This window comes from Durio zibethinus, chromosome 15 (genome assembly GCF_047325235.1).
Source record: "Durio zibethinus cultivar Kanyao isolate XHJ-2024 chromosome 15, ASM4732523v1, whole genome shotgun sequence".
Classification (NCBI taxonomy): domain Eukaryota; kingdom Viridiplantae; phylum Streptophyta; class Magnoliopsida; order Malvales; family Malvaceae; genus Durio; species Durio zibethinus.
The window spans coordinates 24,936,456-24,961,392 of record NC_143176.1 but is presented as its reverse complement, the minus strand read 5'-3'; the positions used below and the strand labels follow the sequence as shown (position 1 = coordinate 24,961,392).

The window sequence follows — 24,937 nt, the reverse complement described above, 5'->3', positions numbered from 1 at the left end:
TGTCATCAAAGATGAGGCACATTAGGGGCTTAACCATTGATGGTCACAGCGCTATCATTGCCAGAGACTCACTTTTAGGCCAACCATGATCGACAAGATCATAAGAGGCCATCTTCCACCCCCTTCACTAGAGCTCGATGGGCGGGGGTTTAGAGGGGGTGACAGTGCATGACACCCAGGCAAGCGTGTCCTCGGCCTAATGGCTTGGGGCATAACTTGCATTCAAAGATTCGATGGTTTATGAGATTTTTCAATTCACACCAAGTATTGCATTTCACTACATTCTTCTTCAATGTAAGAGTTCAGATATCCATTGTTGAGAGTCATTTTTTGTTTTTCATGACAAAAAAAGTCACAATGCCAACTATGCACATATTGCAAACAGGATGATGATGGCACATGCATTCTTTTTCATTCTGGTTGTTTGGCACAATTCACATTATGGCTTTGTTATTCAGCCACAGGCAACAATACCAATCATTTCGCCCCTCTGAGAGGTAGAATGAAGTGTCACACCCGTCTGAGGCTAAAAGGGGCTCAGGGCATGAAGGCACCCTCACCCTTTTGATGTTTCGTTAATGTTTTCATGAGTCATTCGTTAAGTGGGTTTTGACAATGATCTTTCTGTATGTTCACCTACTAAAATCGTGCTACAACTTCTCCTTCCTCTAAATGATAAGGTTCAGTGGACTTCCCATGATGTCACAAGTAACGAATAGTCCATGTCATAGTGATTCAAACATTTCATCAAACCATTCAATCGGTAGGAGCAATGGGTGGTGTACAAAGGGTAAGAATGTACTCAACATGAGTTGATGACTTACACTTACTAGGAATTCCTTGTTAAAGATAAACAATTACAATGATCTATCCCCATCATGATGAAACTTCAAAGATTACCCAGGCTTGTCAACCAAAGCTATAGACTCTTTGAATACATCAATGTAGCAAGTGTGTGGCCAAGACCATCTAAGGGCATCACAGACCTATTATTACCTCAAACTTCCTTGGCCTAAGTGGCCATAGTCCCTTTAAGAAGCTATCCACGAAGGAGCACCTCCGCGTACCTAGTTAGCAAGCTAAAGTTTTGTTCTTTAATGAAGTTAACTAGACAAATCACTTCACCAACTAAGAATGACCATGCACCACCACCCATAGAATAAAAAAAGAGCTCTCAATCTGTCAATCCTTACTATGTCTGGACCTAGTAAGTTTGCCTTTCTTAAGTTAAATTAAGCCATACGCTCTACTCTTGGTGATGTCCCTTTATCAATTCCTTTAAGTTTCAACCTTGTGACCATACTCCCCCGGAACCCAAAGACTTTGATTTCTCATAAGGTACTGGTGGAGTTCTAAAAGTAACATCCATCGTTCCCTAGCCGACATCATTTATGGTTGAGACTAGGATGGTATTTGATCATTTTTGAGCCCTAACTTTCATTATTGATTAATGAAAACATTCTTGGAAAATGCTTTTGCAGTTGTACATCTTTCATAAATCCAAAAATTTTACCTCTAACTATGAAATTTGAATGCCCCTAATTGTCCCTATTAATCATTACTCCTATCTCAAAGGCTAACATATTAAGACTGAAATCCTATGATGTTATCCCATGCTAATGTATACAAGCACAAGCCTACTTTGAGCACTCTAATTTCTTCAAAGTAACAATGTTAGAGGAACGACTTGGCTAATTAAGGCTAGGAGTGCCTCACCAGTAGTAAGGAAGAGTAGCTTGGTGCTCACTGTGAGATGGACCAGATGACCCAATCTTAGTTTCAACTATAAGCTTTTTAACTGCAACAACTTAAATATACGCTATTGGAGCTGGAATTGCTACAGCTGCTAGCACTAGACTTACCTTTCAATGGATCCCCATTAAGGGATTTAGATTGTACTTATTCCAATTACCAGACTCATAAAGCTTCGTATTGTTATTTATTTTCACTACCTCTCTATGTTAGGATTGGGTAATTTGTACACCTGCTACCTTCCTTGGAAGTGGTAGACATTTCTTAGGCTCCCTCTTTGGAATCGAACCCTAATTCTCCATCACCCATCACCACCATAATAGGCCATTGTCCTACTATCAAAAGTTGATAGGGTAAAATTTTGAATGATGCATCTCCAGCATATAGGTTGTGTGGTCTATTGAGTTATCATGAATCATCAGAGTAATAGACAAAGCCTGTGTAGACCTTTTGTCTAATGAATGCATCTTTTCCAAAAGTTGGGGTTTGTTGCACATATTAGCTTTAGAATTACTATAGTTATCCTAGTAGTAGATACCATCAAATAACCTATAATTGATTTAATAAGCCATTCATAGTTTCACTATCTGAATTAGTTCAAACTTACATAAGCATGGCTTAATCTTCGAGACAAGCATATGACAACTTGGCAAGATCAACCAAGTAGCATTCCTTTAGGATGTTGGCACTGTATGGGCCTCAATGCATTGATTGAGCAATGGAGATAGCCAACACAAAGCACAAGCATCATGCGTGTCAAGCTCCTAAAATGCATAGCAACAAATGTGCAAGGGTCGAGAGCCTATACCCACAAAACATTCCACATCCAATAGCATAATCGAACATTAGTGCACCAATGTGGCTATAGAGGTTTGGGTGGCATACTTAGGACATAACACATGATTGAGGTTTGACCTATAGCCCTTAAAGATATAAGAAGAATGATGGATTGCAAGACATCCAATTACCATCAATTTAGGTATGTAGCATAGGATCCTGATTGCAACCCCAAGGTACGATGACCACATAGAGGGAGATTGAAAAGGATGATAGGTTGACAATTTGATGCATCAAGTATGGAGCCTACCAACATGCATAATCATAACATCACTCATATGCCTGTTGCATACAAGTGGCAGCATCCATGCACACTAGTCCATAACCCACCCAATCAATTACTCGATGAGCGAGAGGAGGAAATGATGTATGAGGCCATGCCACAACCGCTTGGTATGGGAAAAACACAAGCAGGGGACAAAAGACTACCGTTGCCATCTAATAGGCAATAATGGCATGACACCACCAATGCTTGGTCTAGTCGAGATAGCACATGAAACCTTCACAAGGGGATGTTGCTTAATTTAGGGATTTGTTCCTAGGGTCATTGGTAGCATGGGCTACATGCACGGGCTTGGCAAAGCCAAGGCATTTTTATGGTTGATGATAAGGGACCACGAGACTGCCAAATACTCAAGAGACTTGGCCAGACTAAGCCAATGACTGCAACTTCTGCTTGTACCACTTTAAGGAGCTGTTACCCGATTTAGGAACTTGGTCTGGGGTTTAGGGCAGCATCAATCGTAGCATGGGCTTGAGCTCAGCATAACTGAGCCCTTTTTCCATATGCACACCAACTAGTTAAGGTCATAAGCTCTTACAAGTCACCAAAGCAACTAGTTGCTTGATAACATGACCAGAAGGCATGCATGGCCTAGATTTTGCTCTAGGGACATTGCCATGGATGTTTGCAACAAAAAACCTATCATGCACACCTACTCCCTTATGAGGGAAAAAGGGGGACTAGACAATCACCCCTAAAAGGCATGATAAATTTTATAGATATGTTAGCAGTAAACATTAAAGTGTCTATAATGGGGAACTTCTTTCAAACAGGCATATCTTACACGAGGGTTTGTAGGTGTTAATGGTGGTTGAGGCATGTGCCCATACCAAGGCCCAACATGTGCTGATGGTGTTCGAGGCAAGTGCCCATAGCAAGGGCCAACATATGCTGATGGTGTTTGAGGTAACTACCTACACCAAAGGCCATTTTCTATTGATACTAATCAAGGCATGTGCCTTCACCAAAGGCCAGTATGTACCAATGGTGGTCAAGGTAATTACCCATACCAAAGCCAGTTAGTGCCTGTGGTGGTTGAGGTAGGTGCCTTTACCAAAGGCTAGCTTGTGCTGATGATGGTCAAGGCATATACTCGTACCATGTGCCAGCATCTGCTGATGATGGTCGAGGCCTTGGCTAAAGTTTTATTTGGGGCCCTAATGCACATGCTAGGCTCAGGCATGTACTGGTGCCTCATTTTTTACCTAGGGCACCATCACTGAAAGATTGTTGAAGAACCTAGTTAATGGCATTGAAGGTTCCAACGATTAGGGAAGGGGGCCAAGGGGTGTGTGCATATGATATATAATGGGTGCTAGTCCTTAGCCCTTATATTGGCCCCTTATCCCCCAAGGAACCTCAACAACTCACAACCCCTTTAAAAAGCATAAGAGCTTTTACAAGTTTGTAACCAGTAGCCATTCAAGTGTCTAAAATAAAGAAGCTTTTTTCAAATAGCCATAAGATCTTCTACACTTCAAGTTCTTTGCTGAATTTTTTTATGGATGCCTACAAAAATAAAAGGATCACGTATACTAAATTTACGACCAAAACTCCTTTTAAAAGAATTTTAAAAAATCCCAAACCATGAAAAATTTTAAAAATCACGAAAAATAGAAAATGAGTCATCTTGCCATGAAACTTCACATGAAGGCATAGAAGACTGTTATATGAATTTACAAGCCATAAAAATAGTATTGGCATGGCAAAAATATGAAAATGTGCTTGATCCTAACTATTGCCCAGTCATGGTCTGCATAATGCACGGCCCAGCATGTGCCAATAATATTTGAAGGAATTACCTGCACCAAGGGCCAACATGTGTCGATGGTAATCAAAGCATGTGCTAAGACCAAGGGCCAACATGTCTTGATGGCAGTTGAGGCATGTACATATGTCACAGTCTACAAGTTGGTCCAAAACCAAGAATTCTTTTCAAGTAGAGAAACAGTTTTAGTTCTAGTAGGACAAGGTCTAAAAGCTAGGGGGACCAAGCCTTGAAGTGTATTAGAGGTCCAGGTCATAGGAAACTAGCCTAGAACAATGGAACAGGTAGTGATCAAGACTTTAAAGGCTTAGGCCTAGTGTTCGAGTTTGACAGAATTGAGCTAGGCCTACAGGTGTGTGTGTGTTGGTTAGCATTTTATGAATTTACAGGTAGTGATCAAGACTCTAGAGGATTAGGCCCGATGTTCAGGTTTGGCAAAATTGAGCCAAGCCTAGGTGCGAGTGTTAGTTAGCGTTTTATGAATTTACAAGCCATAAAAATGGCATTTGCATGACAAAAATATGAAGATGTGCTTGTGTCACTGGTTGAGACTCAAGCTTCAGGCTTGCACAACTCCAGGACACAAGAATGGACTCTTTTACATCCCAAATTAGCCTAACATAAGAAACGGTGCATGAACACTTTAGACTACAAGGCTTGGCCACTAGTAAGTTGTGAAATGAAAGGCCACAAAAAATGCTTGCAGAAAGGCTAACAAAAGAATAAAACAAAGTTTAAGGCAAAAGTAAGGATGTTATTACTCAATGGTTCTAGTGTATGTACAATAAGGATGAGAATCTCTCTATTTATAATTGAGTCCCCTTTACAATTAGTGCCAAGATACATTTCTAAACTCTAGGGATTACACTGGCTTGAATCTTATGATTTTAGGAGATAAGATACAATTCTTGATTTTAAGGGATTGGTGTTGCTGCATAATTTTTGACTTGCTAAAATCATGCTGATTATCAAGCCTTCTAGAAGCCTAAAAAATTGATCCTCCCAAGATTGTGTTCAGGTGTGCCCACACCTAGGCTCGATTGTGTACCTACTCCTTAACCATCAATGCTCTTACCTGGGTTTGATTGGATGCTCGTGCAATGCTCACCAATGCCTACCCCTGGGCCTAGCTCAATCTTACCTAACCTAAACACCTTTCCTAGGCCTCTAGAGTCTTTATCACTACCTACCCCATTGTTTTGGGCTAGTTTCCCATGACCTAGACATCTAGTGAACCTCAAAGCCTAGTCCCCTTGGATGTCAAACTCTATCTCGCTAGAACTTGAACTACTACTCAACTTGGAGAGAACCCTTTGGCTTGTTCTAGCTTATGAACCATGACACTTGAACCCACCTACTGCTTGGTTATAGTGCACATGGTGCATGACTATAGGCTAGGATACCTGAACTTGGTGTACGGCCTAGCATGTGCCGATGGTGTTCGAGGGAACTACTCGCACAAAAGGCCAGTATGTGCCAATGATGGTCGAAACATGTGCTAAGACCATGGGCCAACATATCCTGATGGTAATCGAGGTATGTGTATGTGCCATGGTTTGCAAGCTAGTCCAGGCCTAGAAGTATTTTTTTAGTCGAGCAATAGTTCCAATTCTAGCGAGACAAAACTCGATAGCTAGGGAGACCAAGCCTTGACGCATACTGGAAGTTTAGGTCATAGGGAAGTAGCCCAGAATAGTGGTAAGGGCAGTGATCAAGACTCCAACAGCTCAAGCACGATGTTCAAGTTTAGTGGAAATGAGCCAAGCCAAGGTGCAGGAGCTAGTAAGCATTATATGATTTTACAAGCCATAAAAATGGCATTAGCATGGCAAAAATATAATGATGTGCCTGAACCCATCTATTACTCGAACGTGGTACGCATAGTATGTGACCTAAGCCCAGGATACCTATGCTTAGTGTATGGCCTAGCATGTGCCATTGGTGGTCAAGGGAACTACTTGCACAAAGGGCCAGCATGTGCCAATGATGGTCGAAGCATGCACGAAGGCCAAGGGCCAACATATTTTAATGGTGGTCAAGGCATATACATCTATCATAATTCATAAGTTGATCCAGGCCTGGGGTTCTCTTTGAGTCAAGGACAAATTCTAGTTTTGATAAGAAAAATGGTTCGATTGTGAGGGGGACTAGGCCTTAAAGCCTACTGGAGGCCTAGGTCATAAGGAACTAGCCCAAAATAGTGGTACGAGCAGTGATCAAGACTCTAGAGGCTTAAGCATGGTGTTTAGGTTTGGCAAAATTGAGCCAAGGCTAAGTGTGGGCGTTAGTGAGTGCTTATGTGAGTTTATAGGCCATAAAAATGGCATTGGCATGGTAGAAATGTGAAGATGTTCAGGAACCCACCAACTGCCCAATCATGGTATGCATTGTGTGAGGCTTGGGCCTAGGATACTTAGTGTGGTGCACGACCTAGCATGTGTTGATGGTGTTCAAGGGAACTGTTCACACAAAGGGCCAACATGTGCTATTGGTGGTCGAAGTATGTGCCAAGACCAAGGGCTAACAGATCCTAATGGTGATCAAGGCATGTACTTATGTCATGATTTGTAAGCTAGTTCAGGCTCAAAGTTTTCTCTAAGTTGAGGAACAGTTCCAATTCTAGCAGAAATGGGTCCGACTATGAGAGGGACTAGGCCTTGAGACCTACTGGATGCCCAGGTTGTGGGGCACTAGCGAAGAATAGTGGTATGGGCAGTGATCAAAACTCCAAAGGCTAAAGCACGGTGTTCGGGTTCTAAGAAATTAAGCCAGCCATAAGTACAGGCGCTAGTGAACGTTTAGATGAATTGACAAGCCATTAAAATGGTATTCGCATGGTAAAAATGTAAAGATGTGCCTGAACCCACCAACTGCTCGATAGTAGTGTGCATGGTATGTGGTCTAGGCCTAGGATATCACACTCGATGTGTGGCCCAGCATATGCCAATAGTGTTTAAGGGAACTATTTATACAAAAGGCTAGCATGTGCTACTAGAGGTCAAAGCATGTGCAAAGACTAAGGGCCAACATGTCTTAATGGTGGTCGAGGCAAGTTCATGTGTCATGGTCTAAATGCTAGTCCATGCCAAAATGTTCTCTCTGAGTCGATGAGTAGTTTCAGTTCTAATAAGAAAGGGTCTGATTGCCAAAGCAACCAAGCTTTAAAGCCTACTGGAGGCCCAGGTTAAGGGGCACTAGCCTAAAATAGTGGTATGGGAAATGATCAAAACTCTAGAGGCTCAAGCACAGTGTTTAAGTTTTATATAATTGAGCCAGGCTCAGGTGTAGGCGTTGGTGAGCATTTAGATGAATTGAGGCATCTGTATGTGTCATGGTCCGCAAGTTGGTCCAAGCCCAAGAGTTCTCTCTAAGTTGAGGAACAGTCTCAATTCTAGTATGACAGGGTTCGACTACCAAGCAAACCAAGCCATAAGGCTTACTAGAGTCCTAGGTCATGGGGAACTACCAAAAACAATGGTATGGACAGTAATCAAGACTCTAGAGACATAAGCAAGGTTTTTAGTTTTGGTAGAATTGAGCTAGGTTCGGGTACATGCACTTGTGAGCAATGTGCGGTCACACAGTCAGACCCAGGTGTAGGCACTGATGATCAAGGTGCGAGCGCACGATCAAACCCATGTGCGAGATTACCTAAACATAGTCCTAGGAAGATCAAATTTGTGGGCTTCTAGAATGCCTAATACTATAGCACAATCTTTGACAAGCTAGAATTATGCTAAGCACTTAAGTTTCGTAGGTTGATAAATTTTTACAAGTGCTAGCATCTAGCGATGGTGTTTGAGGTAGCATCCTGAACTAAGGGGCCAGCATTTGCTGATGGTTTTCAAGGAAATAATAGGTCAACATCTACCAATGGTGTTGGATGCGATTGCCCATACAAACTAAGGGCCAAGTGCTGTCAATAATGTGTAGGCATAATTGATCCAAGGCTAGTAGTACCAAAGGTGAGCCTGTTCCTATAACAAATACCAAAGGCATATGGTTGTCATTTACTTGGATGCTTGAGGTAGGGATGTCATCCACCAACCCAATCGATTGCAAGGGAGAACACCATTCATCCCCTACCCCAAAGAGGTACGATTTAAAAGAATAAAGTGAATAGACTTCAATGAGTGTGAGGGGAAAGGATGAATTGAAGCAAAAAAGGGCTAAATCTTAGTGGATCATGGTAGAGTGGCAGCAAGGTCACTCTACCACTTATAGTACTACATCACATAATTAAGTCATCTATAAAGGATTCTACTTGCCGCTTTGTAGGAATTAAGCTCTAAGGAGGCCCACATAATTTGTTCACCTCAGAGGCTGCACCTACAACATGTACCTTTGGGGGCCATAGGCTTCTACTATGGGTTGACAATCAGGTGACAAGCGCATGCATCACTTCTAGCCCAGATTCTAACTTAGAGGTGTTCAGTCATACTCTAACGCATGGTAGCTTTGCACCATTGACTTTTAACCAAGCACGATGACCAATTGTGTGAATCAACAGTTCCTCTCTACTAGGTTGAATTACTAATGCGACATTGTCATCAATAAGGTAAAACTAACCTATCTCACGATAGTCTAAACCCAGCTCATGTTCTCTATTAGTGGGTGAACAATCCAACACTCGATGAATTCAGCTTCACAATGATAGGAAAAGTTGGCATCGAAGGATCAAAAAGCAATGTTGCTATGCATGCTTAGCTACCACTAGCCAGTTATCCCTATGGTAACTTTTCTGACACCCCTAGTTTCAAATTCCAAAGGTATAAAAGATTGATAGGCCATGCTTTCATAATTCATATTCGTACTGGAAATCAGAATCAAATGAGCTTTTACCCTTTTGTTCCACATATGTTTTGTGTTCTCATTGAGCTTATCTTGGGACACCTACATTATCTTTTAACAAATTTGCCTTCCTAACCAAACTCCCCACCTAAGAATGTTTTTTGCCTAGATTGACTAACTGAGGCCGACCTTAGGTAAAAAAAAAAAGGTCGTGCCCTACTTTCGATTCACAGAATAAGTAAAATAATATTAAAAGTATAGGTATTTCAATTTCATTCGAGGTCTCCCACTTATCCTACACCTCTCAAGTCATTTCACAAAGTTAGACTAAAGTTAACCTAATAAGGTCTTCTCTCTTTGTTGATTTTACCAAGCCCATTCCATTAGCTGTGGTTTCACTAGATGGTAGACAAGGACAATGGGAATCTCATTAATCCATTAATGTGCATCACTAATTAGATGACAAGGTATTTGGCTACTTAGAAAGAGTAATAGTTACTTCTGCTATTTACCCATGCTTGGTTGAATTTCTTCACATTGACACTCAAAGCACCGGGTAAAAATCACATTGCATGAACATCTGTAATGACCATCACAATGCTTTTGTTTTAATTAAACAATCAGATTCCCCTTGTCTATATCAGTTTTGAGTTAACTATTCATCACCCGAGAAAAGCCCTTGAGGGAGCCTTTCCCAGTCCATCCCTTGGTTGGCATGTGGTGACCTACTCTAGCCATGGAAGCAACTTGAGTAAAGCTCCAGTAGCTGATGGGTTCGACACTAGGACCCTAGTGCCTAGCCCTTAGGGCCAATCTTTTTCTCTAGGTTACAGATCCATTTTGTCAATTTCCCTTGCCTACATTATTCCATCGACTAAAGGCTATTCACCTTGGAAACCTAATAGGTTATAAGTACAACTGGGCACGAATAGCATGATCCTTTAGATTTTCAAAGGTCATTGAGGGTGCACCAAACACCACGTGAAGTGTGGTGCTCTTTCAACCACTGGACCCTACCTCCAGCTAAGCCGTTTCTAGGGTAGGTAGGCAGTTAAACAAAAAAGATAACTTTTCCTGAGTCCCCTGCCGATGACTCTAAACTCCCTAACGTTGCCATTAGCCTCTACGTTCTGGCTTAGAAATTTTAACATGATTCCCTTTCAAAGCTCGGACTCAATGCACTATTGGACTAACTCCCCCTACCTCTTAGGATCGACTAATCCATGTTCAAGTGCTGCTCACATGGAACCTTTCCCCCCTTCGGCCTTCAAAGTTCTCATTTGAATATTTACTATTTATTTCAAATAGTTATGACTTTTTGTTTTGTGATAAATAAATTGTTTTTGTCCAGACAAGCCTATTTGAAATAAAATAATCTAGTCTATTAATATTTCAAAAATTAATAAGTAAAAGATTTATAAAATGAATCTGTTTACTGAGTAAGCTCAAATTATTATGACTGTTTGAGCAATTTTTTATTTCAAATAGTTAGGATCTTTTGTTTTGTCATAAAACAATTGTTTCTATTCATACAAGTTTATTCAGAATAAAATAATACTACTTTATTAATATTTTGCAAGTTAATACGTAGGAGATTTAAAAAATATATATGTTTATCGAACAAGTTCAAATAGTTATTTCCATTTGAATAATTATCTATTTTAAATTATTATGACCTTTTGTTTTGTGGTAAAACAATTGTTTCTATTCATATAGAATTATTCAAAATAAAATAATACAAATTTATTAATATTTTGAAAATTAATAAGAGATTTAAAAACTAAATCTATTTACTGAACCAGTTCAAATAATTATAACTATTTGAACAATTATCTATCTCAAATCATAATGATCTTTATTTTGTCATACAACAATTGTTTCTTTTCACATAAGCTTATTCGATTAAAATGATGCTAATTTAATAATATTCTGAAAATCAATAGGTAAGAGATTTAAAAAATAAATATGTTTGTCGAATGAGTTTAAATAGTTAAGACTATTTGAACAATTATCTATTTCAATCGTTCTAACCTTTTGTTTAGTCATAAAACTATTATTTTAGTTCATACAAACTTATTCGGAATAAAATAATACTAATGTATTAACATTCGAAAAATTAATAAGCAAGAGATTTAAAAAAATAAATCTATTTACTGAACAATTTTAATTAGATATGACTATTTGAACAATTATCTATTTAAAATTGTTTTAACTTTTTGTCTTGTCATAAAACAATTGTTTCAATTAATAATGTATCCAGAATAAAATAATACTACTTTATTAATATTTTAAAAATTATTAAGCAAGAGATTTAAAAACTAAAGCTCTTTTCTAAAGCAATTCTAATAATTACGATTATTTAGACAAATATCAATCTCAAATCATTATGATCTTTATTTTATCATAAAACAATTGTTTTTTATCATACAAGTTAATTCAGATAAAAATAATACTAATTTAATAATATTTTCAAAATTAATAAATAATTTAAAAAATAAATATGTTTGTTGAATCAATTCAAATAGTTAAGATTATTAGAATAATTATCTATTTCAAATCATTTTGACCTTTTGTTTAGTCATTAATAATTTTTTAGTTCAAAAAAGCTTATTCGAAAGAAAATAATACTAATTTATTAACTTTCCAAAAATTAATAAGCAAGAGATTTGAAAAAATAAATTCGTTTACTGAACAAGTTCAAATAGCTATAACTATTTAAATAATTATCTATTTAAAATCGATATGAACTTTTGTTTTGTCATAAAACAATTGTTTTATTTCACAAAAGTTTATCCAAAAAAATAATAATAGTTTATTAATATTTTAAAAATTAATAAGAGATCTAAAAAATAAATCAGTTTACTGAATCAATTTAAATAATTATGGATATTTAAATAATTATCTATTTCAAATCATTATTACTTTTCATTTTGTCATAAAACAATTGTTTTTCAACATACAAGCTTATTCGAAATAAAATTGTTAGTACTTTTCGTTTTGTCATAAAACAATAATTTTGAACATACAAATTTATTTGAAATAAAATAATACTAATTTATTAATATTTCAGGAATTAGTATGAGATTCAAAAAATAAATCTATTTACTAAATAAGTTCAAATAGTTATGACTATTTGAATAATTATCTATTTCAAATTGTTACAACCTTTTTGTTCTATCATAAAATAATTATTTCTGTTCATATAAATTTATTTGGAATAAAATAATACTAAATTAATAATATTCTAAAAATTCATAACTAAGAGTTTAAAAAATAAATTTGTTTGTCGAGCCAGTTCAAATAGTTAAGACTATATGAATAATTATCTATTATTTTAAACCGTTATAACCTTTTGTTTTGTTATAAAACAATTATTTCAACTCATCCAAGTTTATTCATAATAAAATAAAACTAATTTATTAATATTTTAAAATTTTATAAGAGATTTAAAAAATAATGTTATTTATGGAACCACTTCAAATAATTATACCTACTTGAACAATTATATATTTTAATTTGTTATAACCTTTTGTTTTCTCATAAAATAATTATTTCTATTCATACAAGCTTATTCAAAATAAAATAATACTAATCTAATAATATTTTGACAATTAATAACTAAGAGATTTAAAAAATAAATTTGTTTAACTATTTGTACTGGTCAGGCCAATAGATTCATTTTTTAAATCCGTTATTTATTAATTTTTAGAATATCAATAAATTAACATACTTTATTTTGAATAAGACTATGTCAATAGAAATAATTGTTTTATGACAAAACAAATGGTTATAATGATTTGAAATAAATAATTGTTCAAATTGTTATAACTACTTGAATTAGTTTGGTAAATAGATTTATTTTTTAAATCTCTTATTAATTTTAAAATATTAAAAAATAAATGTTATTTTATTCAAAACAAACTTATATGAACAGAAATATTTGTTTTATGACAAAACAAAAGGTTATAACAATTTGAAATAGTTAATTATTCATATAGCCTTAACTATTTGAATTAGTTTGACAAACAAATTTATTTTTTAAATCTCTTAGTTATTGATTTTCATAATATTATTAGATAAGAATTATTTTATTTCGAATAAACTTGTGTGAACATAAATAATTATTTTATGATTTGAAATATATAATTATTCAAATAGTAATAACTATTTAAACTAGTCCGGTAAGTATATTTATTTTTTAATTCTCCTACTTATTAGTTTTTGAAATATTAATAAATTAATATTATTTTATTCCAAATAAACTTCTATGATGAAAAACAATTGTTTGATAACAAAATAAAAAGTTCATAATGATTTGAAATAGATAATTGTTCAAATGGCCATAATTATTTAAACTAATTTGATAAACTGATTTATTTTTTAAATCTCAAACTTCTCAATTTTTGAAATATTAATAAAGGAATATTATTTTTATTGTGGATAAGTTTTATTAAACTAAAATAATTGTTTTATGATAAAACAAAAGTTTATAATAATTTTAAATAGATAATTGTTCAAATAGTCATAACTATTTGAACTTATTCAGTAAATAGATTTATTTTTTAAAATTTCTTACTTATTAATTTTCTGAATGTTAATAAAATTATATTATTTTATTTCAAATTAGCTTGTATGAACTGAAAAAAAAAATTTTTTCTAACAAAACAAAAGGTCAGAATGATTTGAAATAGACAATTATTCTAATAGTCTTAACTATTATAACCGGTTTGGCAAGCAAATTTATTTTTTAAATCTCTTACTTATTAATTTTTAAAATATTATTAGTTTAGCACTATTTTATTCAGAATAAGCTTGCATGAACAGAAACAATTTGTTTTATGACAAAACAAAGATCATACTATTTGAATAGGTAATTGTTGAAATTGTCATTACTATTTAAACTGGTTTGGTAAACAGATTTAGCTTTTAAATGTCTTATTAATTTTTGAAATATTAATAAATTAGTATTACTTGATTCTGAATAATTTTGTATGAATAAAACAATTGTTTTACAAAAAACAAAATGCCATAATGATTTGAAATAGATAATAGTTCAAATTGATATGACTATTTGAATTTGTTCGGCAAACATATTTATTTTTTAAATCTCTAATTTATTAATTTTTAGAATATTAATAAATTAGTATTATTTTATTTCGAATAAACTTGTATGAATAGAAACAATTGTTTTATCACAAAACAAAATATCATAATGATTTGAAATAAATAATTGTTCAACTATTCATAACTATTTGAACTCGCTCGTTAAATAGATTTACTTTTTATATCTTTTACTTATTAATTTTTAGAATTTTAATAAATTAGTATTATTTCTATTCTGAATAAGTTTTTATGAGCAAAAACAATTAGTTTATGATGAAATAAAAGATCATATGATTTGAAATAGATAATTGTTCAAATAGCCATAACTATTTGAATGTGTTCAGAAAACATTTTTTTTCTTATTAATTTTTGGAATATTAATAAATTTAAATTATTTTATTAAAAATAAGTTTGCATGAACAAAATCAATTATTTTGTAGCAAAACAAAAGGTCATAATTTTTAAAATAGATAATTGTTCATATAGTCATAAGTATTTGAACTTATTTGGTAAATGGATTCTTTCTATGTTCTCTTACTCATTAATTTTTGGAATATTAATAAATTACTATTATTTTACATCAAATAAACTTATATGAACTGAAACAATTGTTTTATTACAAAAGAAAAAGTCATAATGATTTGAAATAAATAATTATTTAAATAGTCATGACTATTTGAACTTATTTGGCAAACATATTTATTTTTTTAAATCTTTTACTTATTAATTGTCGAAATATTAATAAATTAATATTATTTTAATCTAAATAAACTTGTATGAACAGAAACAATTGTTTTATGATAAAACAAAAAGCTATAACAAGTTGAAATAAATAATTACACAAATAGTGATAACGATTTGAACTTGTTTGGTAAACAAATTTATTTTTTAAATCTTTTACATTTTTAATTGTCTTAATATTAATAAATTTGAATTATATTATTTGAAATAACATTGTATGAATAGATAAAATTCTTTTGTGACAAAAACAAAAGGTTATAGCGATTTCAATTAGATAATTATTCAAACAGTCATAATTATTTAAACTTTTTTAGTAAACAGATTCATCTTTTTTAAATTTCTTTACTATTAATTTTTGAATTACTAATAAAGTAGTATTATTTTATTTTGAATAAGCTTATATGAACTGAAACATTTCTTTTATGAAAAAACAAAAGGTCATAATGATTTGAAATAGATAATTATTCAAAAAATCATGATTATTTGATCTAGTTCAATAAACATATTTATTTTTTAAATTTTACTTATCAATTGCTGAAATATTAATAAATTAGTATTATTTTAGTTCAAATAAGCATGTATGAACAGAAATAATTATTTTATAATAGAACAAAAAGTCATAAGATTTAAAATAAACAATTGCTCAAATAGTCAAAACTAGTTGAACTAGTTTGATAAATAGATTTATTTTTTAAATCTCTTATTAATATTTGAAATATTAATAGATTAGTATTATTTTATTCCGAACAAATTTATATGAACAAAAGCATTTGTTTTATGACAAAAAAAGAGGTCATAATGATTTTGAATAGATAATTGTTCAAATAATCATAATTATTTAAATTGGATAAGTAAATAGAATTATTTTTTAAATCTCTTACTTATTTATTTTTCAAATATTTATAAATTCATTTTATTTTATTCCAAGTAAGCTATTATGAATTCAAAAAACCTTATTTTATGACAAAAAAAAATGTCATAATGATTTGAAATAGATAACTATTCATATAGTCTTAAATATTGGAACTGATTAGGTACATAAATTTATTTTTTAATTCTCTTAGCTTTTAATTTTCATAATATTATTATGTTAGTATTATTTTATTTCGAATAAACTTGTATGAACAAAAATAATTGTTTTATGACAAAACAAAAGGTTATTACAATTTGAAGTTTATAATTGTTCAAATAGTCATTGATGTTTGAACTAGTTCGGTAAATAGATTTAATTTTTAAATCTCTTACTTATTAATTTTTGAAAGATTAATAAATAGTATTATTGTATTCTGAATAAAATCGAATGCTCAAATACAATTGTTATACGACAAAACAAAAGGTAATAACAATTTGAAATAAATAATTGATAAAATGATCATAATTATTTGAATTGATTTGATAAATAGATTCACTTTTTAAATAACTTACTTATTAATTTTTGGAATATTAATAAATTAGTATTATTTTATTTTGAATAAGCTTCTATGACCTGAAACAATTGTTTTATGATAAAACAAATGATCATAATGATTTCAAATAGATAATTGTTCATATAGTCTTAACTGTTTAAGCTACTTCAGCAAACATATTTATTTTTTAAATCTCTTAGTTATTAATTTTGGGAATATTATTAAATTAGTATTATTTTATTCCAAATAATCTTATATGAATTGAAATAATTATTTTATGATAGAACAAAAGGTTACAACAATTTAAAATAGATAATTGTTTAAATAGGAACTGATTCAGTAAATAGATATATTTTTTAAATCTCTTTCCTATTAATTTTTGAAATTTTAATAAATTAATACTATTTTATTCCAAATATGCTTGTATGATGAAAAACAATTATTTTATGAAGAAACAAAAGTTTGTAATGATTTGAAATATATAATTGTTCAAATGGCCATAATTATTTGAACTAGTTCGATGTATTTTTTAAATCTCTAATATATCAATTTTTGAAGTATTAATAAATTAATATTATTTTATTTTAGATAAGCTTTTATAAATTGAAAAAATTGTTTTATGATAAAACAAAAGGTCATATTTATTTTAAATAGATAATTGTTCAAATAGTCATAACTATTTGAACTTGTTTGATAAACAAATTTATTTTTTAAAATTTGTTGTTTATTAATTTTCTGAATGCTAATAAATTAGTATTATTTTATTTTGAATAAGCATGCACGAACTGAAAATACTATTTTATGAAAAGCAAAAGGTCAAAATGATTTGAAATAGATAATTGTTCTAATTTTCTTATCTATTTGAATTAGTTTGGCAAACACATTTATTTTTTAAATATTTTATTAGAATATTATTAATTTATCAATATTTTACTCCAAATAAGGTTGTATGAACAAAAACAATTGCTTTATGACAAAAAAATATCATAACGATTTGAGATAGATAATTGTTCAAAAAATCATAATTATTTGAATTGGTTCAATAGAAAGATTTAGCTTTTAAATCTTTTATTAATTTTTGAAATATTAATAAATTGGTATTATTTTATTTTGAATAATTTTGTATGAATAGAAACAATTATTTTATGACAAACAAAATATAATAACAATTTGATATAGATAACAGTTCAAATGGACATGACTATTTAAGCTTGTTTGGTGAACAAATTTACTTTTAAAATTTTCAACTTATTAATTTTTAAAATATTAATAAATTAGAATTATTTTATTTCGAATAAAATTGTATGAATAGAAACAATTGTTTTATGACAAAACAAAAGATCATAATGATTTGAAATAAATAATTGTTCAAATAGTCATAACTATTTGAACTTGCTCGACAAATAAATTTATTTTTTAAATCTTTTACTTATTAATTTTTGGAATTTTAATAAGTTAGTATTATTTCATTTCAAATAAGCTTTTTATGAATAAAAACAATTGGTTTATGACAAAACAAAATGTCATAACAATTTTAAATAGATAACTGTTTAAATAGTCATAACTATTTGAAAATATTTAGAAAATATATTTATTTTTAAATTTTTACTTATTAATTTTTGAAATATTAATAAATTTTTATTATTTTATTAGAAATATGCTTGCGTGAATAGAACCAAATGTTTTATGAGAAAACAAAATGTCATAATATTTTAAAATAGATAATTGTTCAAATAGTCATAACTATTTGAATATGTTTGGTAAGAAGATTTATTTTTTAATTCTTTTTCTCATTAACTTCTAGAATATTAATAAATTAGAATTATTTTATTTCAAATAAGGTTATATGAACTAAAACAATTGTTTTATTACAAAACAAAAGGTCATAATGATTTGAAATAGATAATAATTTAGATAGTCATAACTATTTGAACATGTTAGGTAACAAGATTCCTTTTTTAATTCTCTTTCTCATTAATTTTTGGAAAATTAAAAAATTAGTATTATTTTATTTCAAATAAGCTTATATGAGCTAAAATAATTGTTTTATTACAAAACAAAAGGTCACAATGATTTGAAATAGATAATTATTCAAATAATTATGACTAGTTGAACTTGTTCAAAAAACATATTTATTTTTTAAATATTCTACTTATTAATTGTCAAAATATTAATAAATTAATATTTTGTTAATCGAAATAAACATGTATGACAGAAACAATTATTTTATGACAAAACAAGAAGTCATACCAATTTGAAATAAATAATTTTTCAAATAGTCATAAAGATTTGATATTGTTTAATAAATAGATTTATTTTTTAAAACTTTTACTTATTAATTGGCTTAATATTAATAAATTTGTATTATTTTATTCAAAATAAGCTTGTATGAACACAAAAAATCATTTTATGACAAAACAAAAGGTTATAGTGATTTCAAATAGATAATTGTCAAAATAGTCAAAATTATTTAAACTTGTTTGACAAACAGATTCATTTTTTTAATCTCTTACTTATTAATTTTCATAATATTAATAACTTAGTATTATTTTATTTCAAATAAGCTTGTATGAATTGAAATAATTTTTTTATGACAAAAGAAGATGTCATAACTATTTGAAATAGATAATTAGTCAAATAGTCATGACTATTTGATCTAGTTCGGTAAGCATATTTATTTTTAAAATTTTTTACTTATTAATTGTTGAAATATTAATAAATTGGTATTATTTTCATCCAAATAAGCTTATATGAACAAAAACTATTGTCTTATAACAAAAAAAAGGTCATAACAATTTGAAATAAATAATTGCACAAATAATCATAATGATTTGAACTTGTTCGGTAAACAAATTTATTTTTAAATTTTTTACTTATTAATTGTCTTAATATTAATAAATTTGTATTATTTTATTCGAAATAAGTTTGTATGAATAGAAAAAAATCATTTTATGATGAAACAAAAGGTTATAGCAATTTCAAATAGATAATTGTTCAAATAGTCATAATTATTTTAAATTTTTTCTTAAATAGATTCATTTTTTAAATCTCTTAATTATAAATTTTTAGAATATTAATAGCTTAGTATTATTTTATTTCAAATAAGCTTATATGAACCAAAATGATTTTTTTATGACAAAACAAAAGGCCATAATGATTTGAAATAGATAATTATTCAAATAGTCATGACTATTTGATCTAGTTCAGTAAGCATATTTATGTTTTGAAATTTTTTACTTATTAATTGTTGAAATATTAATAAATTGGTATTATTTTAATCCAAATAAGCTTGTATGAACAAAAACTATTGTTTTATAATAGAACAAAAAGTCATAACAATTTGAAATAAATAATTGCTCAAATAATCAAAACTATTTGAACTAGTTTGATAAACAGATTTATTTTTTAAATCCTTTATTAATTTTTGAAATATTAATAGATTAGTATTCTTTTATTTCGAGCAAACTTACATGAACAAAACATTTGTTTTATGACAGAACAAAAGGTCATAGCTATTTGAAAAAGATAATTGTTCAAATAGTCATAATTATTTAAACTGGTTAGGTAAATAGAATTACTTTTTAAATCTCTTGCATATTAATTTTTTAGTATGAATAAATTCATTTTATTTTATTCCAAATAAGTTAGTGTGAATTGAAAAAATTGTTTTATGACAAAACAAAAATGATTTGAAATAGATAAAGGTTCATATAGTCTTAACTATTTGAACTAGTTTAGCAAACAAATTTATTTTTTAAATCTCTCAGTTATTAATTTTTGGAATATTTTTATATTAGTATTATTTTATTTTGAATAAGCTTGTATAAACAAAAATAATTGTTTTATGACAAAACAAAAGGTTATAACTATTTGAAGTATACATTTATTCAAGTAGTCAACTATTTAAACTAGTTCGGTAAATAAATTTATTTTTTAAATCTCTTATTAATTTTGAAAGATTAATAAATTACTATTATTTTATTCTGAATAATCTTTGCATAATAAAAAACAATTGTTATATAACAATTTAAAATAGATAATTATTGAAATGGCCACAATTATTTGAACTGATTTCGTAAATCGATTTACTTTTTAAATCGCTTACTTATTAATTTTTGAAATATTAGCAAATTAGTATTATTTTATTTTGAATAAGCTTTTATGAATTGAAACAATTATTTTATGACAAAACGAAAGGTCATCATGATTTTAAATAAACAATTGTTCAAATAAGTATAACTATTTGAATTTGTTTGGTAAACTAATTTATTTTTTTAAACTATTGCTTATTAATTTTTGAAATATTAAGAAATTACTATTCTTTTATTTTGGATAAGCTTTCATAAACTAAAATAATTGTTTTATATCAAAACAAAAGGTCATAATGATTTTAAAAAAATAATTATTCAAATAGTAATCACTATTTGAACTTGTTCGATAAATAGATTTATTTTTTCAAATTTTTTCTTATTAATTTTTCAAATGTTAATAAATTTGGATTATTTTATTTTGAATAAGATTGTAAGATATGAAACAAATATTTTCTAACTAAACAAAAGGTTAGAATGATTTAAAATATATAATTATTCTAATAGTTTTAACTATTTGAACTGGTTCGATAAACACATTTATTTTTAAATCTCTTATTAATTTTTGAAATATTATTAAATTAGTATTATTTTTAACTTAATAAGCTTTATGATCAAAAACAATTATTTTATGACAGAACAAAGATCTTAACAATTTGGAATGATAATTGCTCAAATCGTCGTAATTATTTGAACTAATTCGGTAAATAGATTTATATTTTAAATCTCTTACTTATTAATTTTTGAAATATTAATAAATTAGTATTATTTTATTTCGAATAAACTTGTATGATAAAAAACCATTGTTTTATGATAAAACAAAAGGTCATAATGATTTGAAATAGATAATCATTCATATAATCTTACTATTTGAAATGGTTTAGCAATTTGACTTATTTTTTAATTTTCTTGGTTATTAAGTGTCAAAATATTATTAAATTAGTATTATTTTATTTTGACTAATAGTATGAATAGAACCAATTGTTTGATGACAAAATAAAAGGTTAGAATGAATTGGAATAGATAATTATTCAAATAGTCAAAACTATTTGAAAGGGTTTGGTAAACAATTTTACTTTTTAAATCTCTAAAATTTAACTTTCTGATTAATTTTCTAAATATTAATTTTCTCTCTAAAAGGGTTTGGTAACAACAATACTGATTAATTTTCTAAATATTAATAAAAGGTTAGAATGATTTGAAATAGATAATTATTTTAATGGTCTTAACTATTTGAACTAGTTCGGCAAATACATTTATTTTTTAAATCTTTCACTAATTTTTAGAATATTATTAAATTAATATTATTTTTATTCAAATAAGCTTGTATGATCAGAAACAATTGTTTTATGACAAAATAAAAATCATAAAGATTTGAGAATGATATTTGTTCAAATAGTCATAACTATTTGAACTAGTTCAAAAAATAACTTTAGTTTTAAATCTCTTGCTTATTAATTTTTGAAATATTAATAAAGTAGCATTATTTTATTTCGAATAAGTTTTTGTGAAATGAAACAATTGTTTTATGACAAAACAAAATGTCATAATAACTTTAAATAGATAATTGTTCAAATAGTCAAATTTATTTGAACTTGTTTGATAAATGATTTATTTTATTTAAATCTCTTGCTCATTAATTTTTTGAATAGTAATAAATTACAATTATTTTATTCTGAATAAGCTTGTATGAACTGAAATAATTGTTTTATGAATAAACAAAAGGTAAGAATGATTTGAAATAGATAATTGTTCTAATAGTCTTAACTATTTTAATTGGTTCAATTAACATATTTATTTTTCAAAGCTCTTATTAATTTTTGGAGTATTATTAATTTAGCAATATTTTACTTATAATAAGTTTGTATGAACAGAAGCATTTGTTTTATTACAAAACAAATATCATAATAATTTGAGATAGATAATTGTTCAAATAGCCATAAATATTTGAATTGGTTCGATAAACAGATTTAATTCTTAAATTTCTTATTAATTTTTGAAATATTAATAAACTAATATTATTTTATTCTGAATAATTTTGTATGAATAGAAACAATCATTTTATGACAAAAAAAATGTCATAAAGATTTGAAATAGATAATAATTCAAATAGACATGACTATTTGAACTTGTTCAGTAAGCATATTTATTTTTTAAATCTCCAACTTATTAATTTTAGAATATTAATAAATTAGTATTATTTTATTTTAAATAAAATTGTATGAATAGAAAAAATTGTTTTATGACAAAACTAAAGATAAAAATGATTTGAAATAAATAATTATTTGAATGGTCATAACTATTCGAACTCACTCAGTAAACAAATTTATTTTTTAAATCTTTTACTTATTAATTTTTGGAATTTTAATAAATTAGTATTATTTTATTTTGAATAAGCTTTTATGAATGAAACAATTGGCTTATGACAAAACTAAAGGTCGTCACAATTTGAAATAGATAATTGTTTAAATAGCCATAACTATTTGAACGTGTTTAGAAAACATATTTATTTTTTAAATTTTTACTTATTAATTTTTAGAATATTAATAAATTTATATTATTTTATTCAAAATAAGCTTGCATGAACAGAACCAATTGTTTTATGACAAAACAAAAGGTCATAATGTTTTGAAATAGATAATTGTTCAGATAGTCATAACTATTTGAACATGATTGGTAAATAGATTAATTTTTTAATTCTCTTACTTATTAATTTTTAGAATATTAATAAATTAGTATTATTTTATTTCAAATAAGCTTCTATAAACTGAAACAATTGTTTTATTACAAAACAAAAGGTCATAATGATTTGAAATAATTAATTATTCAAATACTCATGACCATTTAAACTTGTTCAATAAACATATTTATTTTTTAAATCTTTAACTTATTACTTGTTGAAATATTAATAAATTAATATTTTTTAATCCAAATAAGCTTGTATGAATAGAAATAATTGTTTTATGACAAGACAAAAGATCATATCAATTTGAAATAAATAATTATTCAAATAGTCATAAAGATTTGAACTTGGTCGGGTAGATTTATTAGATCTTTTACTTATTAATTGTCTTAATATTAATAAATTTGTATTATTTTATTCAAAATAAGCTTGTATGAATAGAAAAAAATCATTTTATGACAAAACAAAAGGTTATAACGATTTCAAATAGATAATTGTTCAAACAGTCAAAATTATTTAAACTTGATCGTTAAACAAATTCATTTTTTAAATCTCTTAATTATTAATTTTCAGAATATTGATAACTTAATATTATTTTATTTTGAATAAGCTTATATGAACCGAAATGATTTTTTTATTACACACAATGATTTGAAATAGATAATTATTCAAATAGTCATAACTATTTGATCTAGTTCAGTAAGAATATTTATGTTTTAAATTTTTTAGTTATTAATTGTTGAAATATTAATAAATTGGTATTATTTTAATCTAAATAAGCTTGTATGAATAGAAACTATTGTTTTATAACACAACAAAAAGTCATAACAATTTGAAATAAATAAATGCTCAAATAATCATAACTATTTGAACTGGTTTAATAAATATTAATAAATTAGTATTAGTTTATTTTGAACAAACTTATATTAACAAAAAAAAGATTGTTTTATTACAAAATAAAAGGTAATAATGATTTGAAATAGATAATTGTTTAAATAGTTATAATTATTTGAACTGGTTCTGTTAATAGAATTCTTTTCTAAATCTTTTATAAATTTTTGAAATATTAATAAATTAGTTTTACTCTATTCTGAATAAATTTCTACAAGCTAAAATAATTATTTTATGACAAAACAAAAGGTCATAACAATTTGAGTTAAATAATTGTTGATATAGTCTTAACTGTTTGAATTGGTTCAGCAAAATATTTATTTTTTAAATTTCTTAGTTATTAATTTTCATAATATTACTAAATTAGTATTATTTTATTTCGAATAAGCTTGTATGAATAGAAACAATTGTTTTATTATAGAATAAAATGTTATAACAATATGAAATAGATAATTGTTCAAATAGTTATAACTATTTGAACTGGTTTGGTAAAAAGATTTATTTTTTAAAAACAATTATTTTATGACAAACAAAAGGTAATAATAATTTGAAATAAATAGTTGTTTAAATGGCCATAATTATTTGAACTTATTT

General features: G+C 28.2%; 1 non-coding gene and 2 pseudogenes across 1 annotated transcript; all 3 read right to left on the bottom strand.

The window, feature by feature from the left end:
* Positions 1-169: 169 nt before the first annotated feature.
* Positions 170-325, bottom strand: LOC149514891 (5.8S ribosomal RNA). The gene has a single exon (XR_016328415.1). It is a non-coding gene; the product is annotated as a 5.8S ribosomal RNA (ribosomal RNA).
* Positions 326-613: 288 nt separating this feature from the next.
* On the bottom strand, positions 614-2,418 carry LOC149514890 (18S ribosomal RNA; annotated as a pseudogene).
* A 6,370-nt stretch (positions 2,419-8,788) lies between these two features.
* Positions 8,789-11,172, bottom strand: LOC149514889 (25S ribosomal RNA; annotated as a pseudogene).
* Positions 11,173-24,937: the final 13,765 nt, after the last annotated feature.